A 15,870-nucleotide genomic window follows, 5' to 3' on the forward strand; every position below is an offset into this window, starting at 1 on the left:
GTACAGTATGTACAGCTATGTGCAGTGTGGTAACAGTACCATTGTAGCACAGAAACATGTCCTCTGAGTGTGAACAGGGTTTGGAGCTCTGAGCTGCACAGTCAGTGTGATGTGACAGGAAGATACTCTATTGATGTGGAGGCTGCTGGTGTTCTGCAGCTCAGCTCCTCCCTCATCCACCCAGCTCAGACGGACATTTTTAAGATCATTTCAATGATGACAGCCTCCATAGGTGTACAGGGAGCAGTCCAGGTTCATTTCACTGCCAGCTTTTTTCTCTTCTGGGTAAACTAAACAACAGGTGAAAAGAAAAACAGGCACACCTGTTACTGCTACAGACACACCTGCTACTGCTACAGACACACCTGTTACTGCTACAAACACACCTGTTACTGCTACAGACACACCTGGCTCCGCCTCTGTGCCAGGTTTTGCTTTTGTGTATATGTGCTTCTTATGTGCTTATATGTGTGTGTGTGTATTCACTTGTGAGTGACCGTGTGTGTGTGTGTGGGGGGGGGGGGAATTGTGTATGTGTGTGTGTGTGTATTCACTTGTGAGTGACCGTGTGTGTGTGTGTGTGGGGGGGGTAATTGTGTATGTGTGTGTTTGTGTGTGTGTGTGTGTGTGCTCGCTTGTGTGTGTGCTTGTAAATGTCTCCTTCACTTGTATATGTGTGCGTCTGTGTGTATATACATGTCTGTGTACACATGTGTGTGTGTGTATTTGTATGAGTGTGTATCAGGCTTGTGCACAATTCAGAATTGAATTGAGAATGACTCCTAAATTCCAATTCAATTCTTGAATTTGAATTGAATTTGAATTAAGGTCAAAAACAGGATGTAGAATTACATTTCGTATTTGAATTAAAGGAAGTAGAATTGAAATTCAATGAAATTCGAAGAAATTCATATACATAATTTAAGGGTAGTGTTAAACAATGAAGCCTCACAGTATATGCCAGACATGATAGCATTAAGCACACAAGTTGTAACTTAAAACAGTAACAAATTATATTTCCACACTGTAAAACATAATAGTTTTACTTACTTAAAATGTTCTAGTAAGTAGAATTCAGGTTTTGTCTTTTGTTGAGATTACTTGCGTAAAATGAGTGTTACTTCATTTTGAGGTAGAACAGTGAATAATCAAGTAAACTATACTTGAATTGCTGAAGTTTGTACTACACTGTAAAATGAGTTTATAATCTTACTCAACCTGTTTGTTTTGAAAAGCATGCAACCTGTTTGTCCTTGCAATTCCCATTCCAGATTTGTCTGTAATGTCAAGTTGTGCAAACATGCTCACTTAGTGTAGTGCACTTACAGTACACATGATTGCTATTTCAACTAACTTGGTCATTACAATTACAAGTAAAGTATACTTTATGTTTATTAAACACAAAAGGTGTATTGAAGTTGTGCTAACTAATGTCACAGTTCAGCTAACTGATATGACAAAAATGCATTTCCAGAATACCACAGACCCGGCCTACACACTGTTAAAGGGATCACATATTAATCTTTACTGAAATTCAATTTTAAGTTACAATAACAAAGGACCACCAATGGACAAACCCAGGTGTGTGCCACATATTAGTGGTACATAGTGAGGTCTCAACTTCATTGTGCAGTACTTTCAGAGGGTAGTACCCAAAATTCAAATGTAACATGTTGCTGATGTTTTACCCACAGAGTGTTTTGGATAGTCATCTACTTGATGGTGCTATGTATCCACATAAATTACACACCAACAGTATATATAACTGTTAGTGTCACTGTCACTTTATTGTAATTTAAGATTGAATTTCAGTAAGGATTAATATGTGATATCTTTACAAATATGTGGACCAGGGAGGTGGCATTCTGGAAATGCACTGTGGGAAATGTAACACACCTTGTGTTTAATACACAATATACTTTACTTGTGATGACCAAGTTAGGTTAAATAGGAATTCTCCTTAGTGTAAGTGTACTACACAAAGTAAACATTTGTTTGCACAACTTGGAATTCCTATTCCAGATTAGTCTGTAATTTCAAGGCAATTAGTTTGCATGTTTTTTTAAACTAAGGTTAACTAACAGGTTAAGTAAGGTTAACTAACTAACTAACTTCACAGTGTAGCAAAACTTAAGCAATTCAAGTATAGTTTACTTGATTTAAATGATCATGTTCACTTTTCCACCTTAACATTAAATTACTCCTTTTAGCCAAGTAATCTCCAAAATCAACATAATCAACAGAAGACAAAAACTGTGTTATACTAACTAAACATTTTAAGTAAGAATACAGTGTGTTATATTATTTCGGAACTGTAGCTATTCAATTTTATAGTGCAAAGTAACTTTCCCAAAACTGAATGCATGTGAGATTCAACACATTCTTCCTGTTGTGTGACTGTGGAGTTGCTTTGAATTGCCATGAATTTAATTCCACTTCCTGTCATTCCAATTCAAATTCAAATTCAACTTCCTGTGGGGCGGAGCCAATTCAATTCAAATTCCAATTTGTGAATTGAATGGAGATTGATTCTAAAATTCAGAATTTTGCACAAGCCTGGTGTGTATGTGTTTGTGTGTGTGTAATCCTCAACCCTTCACTCAACTCCATCATCTACAGGATTAGTGGACAGTCACATTACCATTCAAAATGTATTTAATGTTTGGCCCCCCATGAACGGAATTCCACAAAACTCGGCATGCATTCAGAGGTCATTACACGTCAAATGTTGTGCAGTTCTAAACATGTCAGCCAATTTTTACCTGCCATTACAACGTCTCATTCTTGCTTTTTTCATTTTTAACTTGGTGACTTTGCTATTATGCAAATGAGTGGCTATGGGGTGGGTTCAGAAGGCCCCTCAAGACATGCAAAAAATATTTTGGTCTTTCAAGGCCCTTCTGTTCCTAGCTAACATGGCGGTCATAATAAAATCAAAACAGGAACACAGGTCCCATGTGCACCTGGGACTAACTGCTACCACTGTGACCACACCAGAATAAAATACTAATTACTAAGAATAACCAAATGTTAACAGGAAAGTAATTAAATAATGGATCACATCATCACAGCTTGCTACAGTGTGTAGCACGTGTCTTGTGCAGTGATGTTTTATGCATCTCCTCCAGTAATACAAGTAATGACCCATATGTGCAGTTGGATATGAAATATGATGCCAAAGCAGAAGCTAAAGCTTTCCAGTGAGAGTGTCTGATTTATCACACTTACCTCTAAGAACAGAGAGATGAACTGGAGCATTAGGTCCATATTGAGATCCTCCACTTGGGTACTGCTGACAGGAGTAGAGTCCAGCATCCGCAGTGGTGACATTAGTAATGTGGAGAGAGCAGTTAGGCAATAGACTCAGTCTCTTCACTCTGGGTGTGTCTGGTTTGATTTTCCCAAGGGTGAAATCTGTGACAACATGCTCTTCATTTCTGCTGTAGGTCCAAGTAGTTGATGAGCAGTTTGGGTAATATGAGATCACATTGTTAGGGACCGTTCGTTATTTATAAACGGGGCCACCGGAGGAAAATAGGGGAGGGTCTTTTTATTCTTTGTTGAGGGGAGGGTCACCTAACTTTTTTTTGTCTAGGAGGGGGGGGTCACCCATCTTTTGTTGAAAACAGCAAAAAATCAAAGTGGCTTTTTTGATTGTTGATTTCTGTCGCCATATAACGTTCTCTTTCGTTCCATAGCTCTGTCAACATTGAACAATGAAAATAAGGGAGATTTCCCGGGTTTCTCACGCAAAATACGGAAAATGTCAACATCCCTCCCCATTAACGTAGGAAGGTTGGAGCAACAAAGTAGCCTACTTTATTCACGCCTAACAGCCTATATCCATTTGGTCAACTTTATCCAGCCCTAAAAAAGCTAAATTTAACTTTGGTTTACTTGTAGTTTACCGTGTAGCCTATCCTAACTTTAAACAGTGTGCATCCTTATAAAGCATTTGTGCTTCATTCATCCACACAGCTCCTAACGTTTTGACTAGCATTTCTACCAATTGACCTTGTTCCTGCCCATCTCTAGCTTTGCTGAGCTCCATCCTTTCTGTTTTTGTTGTTTGCAAAAAAATATATAGTAGGCCCTATTTATTGGTAACCAGCAACAAGTGCAATTTGTTAATCGCTGTCATTCTCTCTCCAACAAAAATGTGTTATGTTCCAAGTAGCAGTGCGTAATTCTGCTTCATAAAGGAGGAGAGAGAGCTGTGGGAAAAGTAGCCAACTGCCTTCATATGATTAAAGCCAAGACAAATAATTGTCCTATAACAAATGTCTTCCCCAGCTCCTACAGAAATGCATAAAAAGCTGCTTTCGCGATGATATACGACGGCAATGTCGAGTGCCATTCTCGATGCGCAGGATATCTCCAATTACATTCAATCGTAGTATCGCTATAACAACACTAAAGATAGGAGGACCGGGCTCTGTAGTTCTTCGAGGTTACTGTAGTTTTTCGCGACGTGCGTCATGTGTGTCGGCGTCACATGTAAACATCCGGGGTCAAAGGACAGGCAAGATGGCTGCCCAGTACGTCCGAATTGTATGCCTACTACTCGCTCGCATACATAAATAACGTACTAAATTGACGGTTGAGTAGTACGTTCCAACCGACGTTAGTATGTACTGACTATTCGGATGCACCCGTGGTTAGCATAGTTAGCATGCTAGCATGTTAGCATTTTAGTTAGCATTTTAAACAAAACTGCTAAAAATTATTAGCTTAGTTAGCTAAGTCACATGGTTAGCATAGTTAGCATGTTAGTTAGCATAGTTAGCATTACTACAAAAATGATTAGCTAGGTTAGCTAAGTAACATGGTTAACATAGTTAGCATGTTAGCATTGCTAACATGCTAGTTAGCATAACTACTAAAAATGAAAACATTAGCTAAGTTAAGTAACTTGGTTAACATTATTATCTTTGATAACATAGTTAGCATAACTGCTAGCAAACATTAGAGCCATTCCAACTGTCAGTTATCGTCAACTAGAAAAGCATTTCCTGAAGGAAATATAGTGCATGAAAATGTAAAAATATGATGAGTTCATATGGTTAAATTATTTGCTTGGTAGATAAGGTTTAATATAGTTGGAATGACTGAACAGTTAAATAGGTTGATAATTGAAATGGTTCAATTATTTAGGCAGATAGTTGACGATAACTAACATCCAATGGCTCCAATGTTTGCTAGCAGTTATGCTAACTATGTTAACAAAGATAATAATGCTAACCAAGTTACTATGCTAAGTAGCATGTTAACAATGTTAAAATGTTAACTATGCTAACCATATGACTTAGCTAACCTAGCTAATCATTTTAGTAGTTATGCTAACTATGCTAATTCACATGTTAACATGCTAATTATGCTAACCATGTGACTTAGCTAACTTCGCTAATCATTTTTAACAGTTATGCTAATTAGCATGTTAACATGCTAGCATGCTAACTATGTTAACCATGTTACTTAGCTAACTTTGCTAATCATTTTTAGCAGTTATGCTAACTATGCTAAATAACATGTTAGCATGCTAACTATGTTAACCATGTGACTTAGCTAACTTAGCTAATCATTTTTAGTAGTTTTGCTTAAAATGCTAACTAGCATGCTAACATGCTAGCATGCTAACTATGCTAACCATGCTAACTAGCTACAGTGGGTAGGAGTGATAGTTGATGACAAGTAACAGTTACAATGGCTGAACAGTTAAAAAGTTCAGTAGTTTGAAGGGTTAAATTGTTTTACAGTGAAATATTGTAGTAAGGACTTTTATTTTGAAACAGTTTTTGGCAGAGGAAGCAGTTGAATAGGGTGTGTAGTCTTAATAGGGCCAGTTTGTATGCTTAAAGCCTGAGAATGGCAGTTGATCCAGGTGGCCTGTCCACCTGGCCTAGGATTCTAATTCCTTAACGGCAGTCTTAATAGAGCCATATTAGTCTGAGCGAAATAGGGTTGAAGGTGGAAGTAAATACAGCAAAAGGATATTTGGTATCAATCGAACCGTAATTTCATGTAGATTAAGAATTTCAGGTGCCTACAGCGCAGATTTGTACCAGAAAAAAGATATACAGCTTTGAATGGACCATGGTATAATGATTATTGGGCCAAAAACGTATATATTATAACATATAGATATTAGCTGATATCTCCCATACTGGTAAAAGGATCTTTACCAAACTTGGTGTACTTACTCACCATAAGTTCTTCATTAAAATTAGTAGGTGTTTAATGTCTTGGGGTCAAAGGTCAAGGTCACGTGAGGTCATACTTGACATGCAATGTTTGTTTTATACCTCTCAAGCAGATTGAAGGATCCTCATTAAACCCAACACAGTTAATTTAGCCTAAATTAACTGATAAGGCATTAAAGATCATGGGGTCACAGGTAGAGGTTAAAGGTCATGAGGCTATAGCTGGCTGAGGCATAGAATCAACTATCTGAATTGACATTAAAAAAGATTAAGACATTCATTAAAGCAAAACAAACTTTATTTTCTGTATAAAAACAGTTGTTTCAACCTCCACATCTTATTTTAGTATTGTAGTAATAGCCTCTCTGAAATCAGGGGAAATCTAAATAATTTGCTGTTTTAAAAATGCAAACATCTGTGTGAATACCTGTTTTAAAATAACTGTTTTAGTTCATAAATGATATTGGAGTAAAAACAAAGTACTATTACATAACATTCAGTACATCAATAACAACATTGTAGTTCATTTAGACAGGCTGAATAGCAGAAGTTGTAGATTAAATCCAAACCATTTCTGTCAAACTTCTGATAAACATTGTCATCTAGAGCTATTTCCTTCAACTTAAATTATAACGCCAGACAGTAGAAGGGGGTCACTTGCGCTTCAGCCTGGTTGGTGCTCACGGAACAGGACGCAGAAGTCAAAAAGGGAGATCGATCCAAGGTCTAACAGGAGCCAAGGAGCAGGACCGGAGCACTCAATGCTTTAACGTGTTTTTATTTGTGCAAACTGACTAACGTTTCGACGCCCATGCGTGTTCTTCAGAGTCAAAACGCCAGACAATCGATGTAAATGTCTATCTTGATAGAATAGTGTTAGAAATAAAAACTACCCTTGCATCGCATTGCAATAGTTATACTTTGTTCCCTGAAGTTGGTAGTAGGCATATAAGCAACGGCAGCAGTGGACTGATATTACCTAGGATTGTACTATTATGGTGGGTTTTCAGGATGTGAAGGGATGTAATCATGGGTTTCATAAGGGTTTATACTATTGCATGGGTTTTCATGTTTTAGAAGAATGTAGTCATGAGTGTCATAAGTCTTAATGCCACTGCATTTGCTGTGAGCAGTGTGAGGTCATTGTATCTTGTGTAGGCCAGACCGACTGTCAGCGGAGTGGGGTGAGTGGAAAAGTACTGGGGGTACCAGGATGAGAGGATCTCCTCCTTATATGGTTAAGGGAGAGGGGGTGTTATCAAGCTGGTGAGGACTGGACAGGACAGGGATGAGGAGGCCACTGTGCCTGTCTAGCTAGGAAAAGAATAAGATAAGAAGGCCTTATTTCACCAAACTGGAAGGAAACAGAAAAACTTACGGTTACACTATTTTACATATGTTACCTATGCATTACATAGGTTTGCATATAGTTTTATGCATGATGGGAAGATGGTTTCCACCAATGTAAGCGACCATGCTTGGTACTGATTGGTGAAGGGTGTTGAGGGAGAGGGGGTGTTATCAAGCTGGTGAGGACTGGGCAGGACAGGGATGAGGAGGCCACTGTGCCTTATGAGTTAGGGCCTGTCCAGCTAGGAAGAGAATAAGATAAGAAGGCCTTATTTCACCAAACTGGAAGGAACCAGAAAAACTTAGGGTTATACTATTTTACATATGTTATCTATGCATTACATAGGATGCATGATGGGAAGATGGTTTCCACCAATGTAAGCGACCCTGCTTGATACTAATTGGTGAAGGGTGTTGATGGAGATGGCGTGAGAGGGTGGCACTTCTCAAGGGCTGAGGAGTATAAAATATAGTGTATAGCCATCCGTAGGGGAGATCTTGTCGGGGGCCCCAGCTGATGACATCTCCTCCCTATTGCTTTGATGGTTGGTCTGGACTTTGGTTGGGCTGTACTATCATTGCAATACGGTGAATAAAGATCAACAGTCTTCGGAAAATCTTCTATCTACATTGTCTCCTTCGGACGCGTGTTCCAGAGTGCTAAATTACTAAATAGTCATGTGGTAATTGTTAATTGGACAATTGGATTTGGAAGTGGACATTTTCTAGCCTGGAAAATCCAGACCCTGGTAATCTCAAAAGATTAAGGGTCTAGCCACGAACAATGTAATGGCCCAACTCAAGCGGCGGCACCAAGCATGCATTTGAAAATCTCACTGCAAGCAATTGGATAACACTAGACCAATGTTTACTCTGAATGATTCCGGACTTCGACACAATTGGATAACACTATGACCAATGTTCACTGACCTCCAACGTTGCAGCGTTGTCGTCATCAATTTAGCTCGCCTCTGGCCCGCATATATCAGATACGCCGATTTGATTGGCTCCCCGGGATGCAAGGGGTAAAAGTAACATGCATCATTGCTCATTCCATTGTGCTCTCGCGAGAACTCTGGATTTCCAGGGTAGACATTTTCCACGGCAGTATCCTGATTGGAGTGCGCTTGTCTGTTTACTTTTCGACGCAGTACTACTAACCGCTGCTAAAAAACTAGTCCCTTAAAATGTTATGCGATCATTGAAATGCATAGAATAATGTTAGAAATAAAATGATCAACACAGACATTTACATTGAGTCTGCCGTTATAATTTATTTGTCTGCCGTTATAATGTATTTGCCTGGGTGTACTGTGGAGTGGGTAAGACTGTTTTTGGGTCATTCCACGAAATCGGTGCCTTTTCAACTTTAAAAATGTGAAAAATATAATTGTTTTAAACTGATTTTTTTCAATGACCATTTAATTAACACATCTTAACATGACAAGAAATTGTGTTGGGCCATCTCAAGCTATGCATTTTTTTTTTTACCATTCACTTATTACATAGAATATTGTAGGATAGTAACAGGACTGATGGTAACAGGACTGATGATTTCATGCTAAATTGCTCATTTCTAGCTAACAAGGTCAAGGTTAGGAAGGCACATGGTATGTAATCTGAAAGGTTATTACTTCTAGATATTGGTAATATCAGTATTGCTAAATAATTGTTTATGTATACACTTTAAAAAATGGTAACAGGACTGATGTTGTATGCTTGCCCCTCTCTCATAACCCTGATAAAACATGAAAAATAGGACATTTAAGAAGAGAGAAAGTTACCCTTTCTTACACTGTGGAATCTGCTTCTTCTAAATGATGTCACTTCCTTGAAATTATGTCACTTCTAGTTTGTACCATTATTTTATAGGGGGTTTTGGTGAAAGTAACAGGACTGAGATGAAATTAAGGGACAATGAGAAATTACTTATATTTTCTAAGAAAACATATCTATTTATGTCAAAATCATTGCTTAACAATGAGATTTCACTTAAGACAATATAAAACTGTGAAAATTGTATCATTTTACCAACATTTTACAACTGAGAAGTGCTGTTGAAAAAGAAAAAACATAGCGTGGGACAGGCCAAAATCAACCAAAATCCTTACCCATAGCATATATTTATGTGATTTTAATCATTTTAACTTGTATTTTATTGGGTTTACTTGGTCTTATATTGATGCATATGATCTATAGTAACATTATGTTTTTTAAATTACACATTTATTTGTTGTTAAAGCAACTTTAGAACTGATTATATGTTGTGGGACGCAAAAGGCACCGATTCGGTGGAATGACCCTTTTAGTGGCCGGCTGACACATACAGATGAACTCTGCAACTATAAGGACTGGATCAAACGTGTTGAAAACGGTCTCCACTGATAAATATCACACATGCTAACTTGGAAATGAGGTCCTATGTCCAAAATCCTGAACCACCCCTTTAAAAATGTGTTGTTGCCTATAGCAATGCTATAGTAAATCAGCTTTTGCAAGCCAGTGCTACAAGATGACAGCTCACCTCCACATTGGCAGATAACACAAAGATCTGCGCATATGCCAGGTTCCTCTTCAAGTGCTGTCTCATCATCCCAGACATGTGGACTCGAGTCACATGACTTGGACTCGAGTCAGACTCGAGTCATGATTTTAATGACTTCAGACTTGACTTGATAAAATTCGGCATGACTTGCGACTCGACTTGGACTTGAATACTATTCACTCGAGACTTGACTCGGACTTTGCCTCTTTGACTTGTGATGACTTGACATGTCTCGAATCAAAAACTAAATTTCCTGATCGTGGACCAGTCACCCCAGAGACGCTTTCCCTCCGCGACTAAAAATTAAAAAAAATAGCGGAGACAAGCGGCCAGAGCACAGTTCAGTGCTGCCGCTACCCCCACACGCGTTACACACTGTGTGTAGGGCACCAAGAGACAGAGGAAGGACCAACATTTAGCCAATCACTAGTAGCTTTAATGCAAACTGATTTGCACTCTTGTTAGAGAACGTTTCATGTCAAAATGCACTAACAGCATGTTACATAAAGATGATACTTTTCGAGTCCTCTCCATTAAGATCCAACTTAAACTTATGCTAGCCTATTTGAGAACGCATCTAAGCACGCACGAGAGGGAGAGAAAACTAGTAGGTTCCAGCTTGTCATTGTTAATGATGGTTGATTTCTTGTTTTAAATATAAGAAACGTATAAAAGGAAATCGTGAAGTCAACAAATATAAGATTAGAGGAGATTGCGAATTTATCCGGTTCTCACTAGCCTACTGTTATAAACTATGAGACCCAGGTCACTATGACATACTAGCAGCACTCACTGTGATTTGGAAAGTGGACAAGAATATGAAGAGTTGTCTTTGCCTTTGTGTAATGGAACTGGTGAGTCTTGAAGTATTCTATAATTTATTTACACATTCCACTCAGCAACTGTAGCTAGGTGGCTACTGGCTACCAGGCTCATAATTCACTTTTAATTGCAAACAGAAAATGTCAAGCGAGCATCATGTCATACATGCTTCTTTTTCCAAAGGAATGAAAGCTATTTGTGCCAACTTAATATCATGCTTATCATTGTTAATATTGTGCTATACATATGGCACAAATGTTTGAGTTTGAGGACTAGCCATAGGCTATAATTGAATGGAGCTGGTAAAAAAAGATCATTCAATTCAATTTATTGTGCTTATAGAGCGCCAAAACATAACACATGTATCATGGCGCTTTACAGAATGTAGGCAATCAGAGAAAGAAGGAAAGAAAGGAAGAAAAGGAAAGCAAGAGAGAGGCCCATGGGTAACAGGGGCGAGGAAAAACTCCCTAGAATTGGAGATATATATAGGAAGAAACCTCGAGCAGATCCACGACTCAAGGGCCTGACCCATCTGCCTAGGGTCAGTACATGACAGTAAGGTCTGTATACATGACAAATGCATATGATAGTCGGGTGTAGAGAATAAGACATGGTGTTAAGCACTTGAGCTGAAAGTTACAAGAGGTGGGATGATTACGTATCCGTTATGGTAATTCGTTATTCCTGATTTAGTGACAGAAAGCTCAATAGTCCAGCGTTGGGATTGTCCAGGGGAAGGGAGTTTTCGAGGGGCATGTGGTGGGTTGGTGGATGGGCCAGTAATCCGGGCAGAGTTGTCATAGGCTGGTGGTGGGTCGCTAGGCTGTACGGGCCAGGAGTCCAGTTAGGGGGCAGTAATAGGGCAGTCGAGGATGGGACTTCAGGTGAGATGGGTGAGAGGAGGGCCAACACACGGATGGTTGATGACTGGTGATGATATACCTCACAAGTGAGGTACAGTAAGGGGGAAGAAAGAGAGATGTAGAGTGGGTTAGTATTACTGAAAATCAAAATGGTTAATGTCAATAAGTAATCAGTAGTACTATATATTGTTACAGTATACCATGGTGGGAATAGGCAAGAGAGGGAGAGTTGAGAGAGAGAGAGAGAGAAGGGGGGAGAGGAGAGGGGGGGGGGTTGTACGGCGTGACACATGAAAAGTCCATGACAGCACTATGCTATAGCAGCATAACTAAGGCATGGCATAACTAAGGCATGGCATAACTAAGGCATCATTATGAGAACGTGTGGACAGTGGCACACAATGGGCTTAAAGTGACAGTGCACAATTTACAAATGAGATAAATAGCATCAAATGTGTAGTATTTCTTAAGAAATTAATACTTTAAAACAAAATTACTGTCATTATTATCTTTTACTTAAATAATATAGAAGTGTTGACCTTTGCTTCCCTTATGAGTCGCCACTGGCAGACAGCCTAATAAATTGTTTGCAGGAAAATCCTAGCGCAGTGAACTGCCATCAGTCAAATTATTACTCATCCTTACAGTGGGCTCCGCAATTTGGAAAAACAATATATATATATTTGCAGCTGTGCTGAGTGTCATGTAGCTATCCGTTTTGTACAGATTATTCAGGTATGCACATGTGTATATTACACAGGTATGTCGTATGTCATATGTCGTAAAAGATTACAAGACAGAAACATTGAACATATTTTAATTTGTATTTATAAAAAAAATACTGTGGATTAGATGGAAGTGCTAAAATTATGATCGATAGTCTAATAATGGCATTATTAAGTGAAGAGTACCTGATGACTTGTTCAGGACTTGAAAGAGATTGGGACTTGGACTTGGACTCGACTTGGCTTTGGTGTTACTTGGACTTGGACTCGACTTGCCCTTCTCTGCTTTTACTTGGGACTTGACTTGGACTTGACTGATAAGACTTGGGACTTACTTGGGACTTGCCAAACAGTGACTTGGTCCCACCTCTGCATCATCCATTGCAATTAACAGACATGCCACATTACTAACATCAAAACTGGAAGACAATGCTTAGTCTTCAGGGTCACAGAAATTACCAGGAGAAAGTGGACAACACCTTGTCCACGAAGGGAAAAATAGCAAGGGCCACAGTTAACAGTCATACTAACGTATGGAAAGTCACAACAGCACAGAAAGCTATAATTTACAGCTGGAAGTAGCACTGCTTGTACTGTGGAAAGGACTGCAAGGGCAATATTGAAAGAGATATTGGTCAGGTCATGACTATGCTAGTGGACGTATTTCACTGTTACTGTATGTAACTGCTAAGCACATTTGCCTAGTAATTGCAATCAGATTCTTGATTCTTATATACAAAGAAGGGGTATTAAACTCATTGTGCTGTAGATAGGGACTCCCCATGTCAAAAACAACCAAGTCTATGCTGTGCAACATATAAAAAAGAAATCACTATATTTACAGTAATTGAATTGAACATGGCATGTTGATTAGCATGTCTCCACCGTCTATAACCTTGTATGTCAGGGGATAAAACTGACCTTAACCTTTGACCCCATGGCCCTGAGTCCCTAAGTTCATCTAACTTGTATAGACAATAAATGTACTAGAGTTAATGAAGATCCAACAGTCTGCTTTGGAGATATGAACCAAATACTGCATGTGAGTTATTTGTGTGACCCCTTGTAACCTTGACCTTTGACCTCAAGACCTAAATTGTCTTGCCAGTTCTTTGACAACTTATAGTGGGAAAGTAGACCAAGTTTGATGAATATCTTTCAATTGGCTTAAGAGATATCAGCTATTATCAAGATGTACTAACATACGTTTTTGGCCCAAAAATCATTGTGCCATGCTCCATTCAAAGCCCTATATATTTTTTTGGTACAAATCTGCGCTGTAGGCACCACAAATTCTTAATCTACAGAAAATTATGATTCAAATGATACCAAATATGCTTTTGCTGTATTTACTTCCACCTTTGACCCTTTTCTAGGCTAATTCGCTCAGACTATATTGTATGCTTAAAGCCTGAGACAGAGTATATAGTTTAAAAGTTAAATGTAGATAGTGTAATGGATGTTAATAGACAGAAAGTTGAATGGATGTTGATAGACAGATTGTTTAATGGATGTTGATGGATAGTTTAATGGGTGGATGAGTGAATGGTTTGAAGAGGATGAATGGATAGGAAGTTGGATGAAATGTGTCTTATATCCTTGTAGAATGGAGAGACAGAGAGTTGGTCTAGTTCAGTAGAAAGCAGTTGATACAGGTGCAATCAGTTGAACTGATTCTTTGATGGGGCCTAGATGAGCAGCTGGAAGATGATACAGGTGCAAATCAAGTTAATTAGTCCATTGTGATGTCATCAGCCCATGTTAAGTCTATGGGGAAATTTTGAGTAGTTTTTAATTAATAGTTTAAAAAGTATAAAAGTTACAAAGATGAAAAATACAAAGCCCACATGTCATAAGTAAGACCTACGCAACGCAGTTTGAATGAAGTTTCTACGTTAAACGGTTGAAGCTGCATTAACTGCGTTAGAAGAAGAATAACTAGAAAAGCATTTCCTGAAGGAAATACAGTGCATGAAAATGCAAAAATATGATGAGTTCATATGGTTAAATTATTTGCTTGGTAGATAAGGTTTAATATAGTTGGAATGACTGAACAGTTAAATAGGTTGATAATTGAAATGGTTAAATTATTTAGGCAGATAGTTGACGATAACTAACAGTTGGAATGGCTCCAATGTTTGCTAGCAGTTATGCTAACTATGTTAACAAAGATAATAATGTTAACCAAGTTACTATGCTAACTAGCATGCTAACAATGTTAAAATGTTAACTATGTTAACCATATGACTTAGCTAACCTAGCTAATCATTTTTATTAGTTTATGATAACTATGCTAATTAGCATGTTAATATGCTAATCATGCTAACCATGTGACTTAGCTTACTTCACTAATCATTTTTAACAGTTATGCTAACTATGCTAACTAGCATGTTAACATGTTACCATGCTAACTATGTTAACCATGTGACTAAGCTAACTTAGCTAATCATGTTTAGCAGTTTTGCTAAAAATGCTAACTAGCATGATAACATGCTAGCATGCTAACTATGCTAACCATGTGACTTAGCTAACTAATATGCTAATATGCTAGCATGCTAACATGTTAGCATGCTAACTATGCTAACCATGCTAACTAGCTACAGTGGGTAAGAGTCATAGTTGATGACAAGTAACAGTTACAATGGCTGAACAGTTAAAAAGTTCAGTAGTTAAAAGGGTTAAATTGTTTAACAGTGAAATATTGTAGTGAGGACTTTTATTTTGAAACAGTTTTTGGCAGAGGAAGCAGTTGGACAGGATGTGTAGTCTTAATAGGGCCAGTTTGTATGCTTAAAGCCTGAGACTGGCAGTTAAGATCCAGGTGGCCCGAACACCTGCCATAGGATTCTAATTGCTTAACGGCTCTATTGTGATGTCATCAGCCCATGTTAAGTCTATGGGGAAATTTTGAACAGTTTTTAATTAATAGTTTAAAAAGTATAAAAGTTACAAAGATGAAAAATACAAAGCCCACATGTCCTAAGTAAGACCTAATCAACGCAGTTTGAATGAAGTTTCTACGTTAAACGGTTGAAGCTGCATTAACTGCGTTAGAAGAAGAAGAAGAAGAAGAAGAAGAAGCCTAGGAAGAACAGTACAGTGCATTTTCATGCACTGTAATAATAACTAGAAAAGCATTTCCTGAAGGAAATACAGTGCATGAAAATGCAAAAATATGATGAGTTCATATGGTTAAATTATTTGCTAGGTAGATGAGGTTTAATGTAGTTGGAATGACTGAACTAGGTAGATGAGGTTTAATATAGTTGGAATGACTGAACAGTTAAATAGGTGGATAGTTTATATAGTTAAATGATTTGCTTGGTAGATAAGGTTTAATATTGTTGGAATGATTGAACGGT

This window comes from Alosa pseudoharengus, unplaced genomic scaffold (assembly GCF_046254945.1).
Source record: "Alosa pseudoharengus isolate Yale_2024_CS ecotype anadromous, Long Island Sound unplaced genomic scaffold, YU_APseudo_1.1 YU_APseudo_1.1_scf_12, whole genome shotgun sequence".
Lineage (NCBI taxonomy): Eukaryota > Metazoa > Chordata > Actinopteri > Clupeiformes > Clupeidae > Alosa > Alosa pseudoharengus.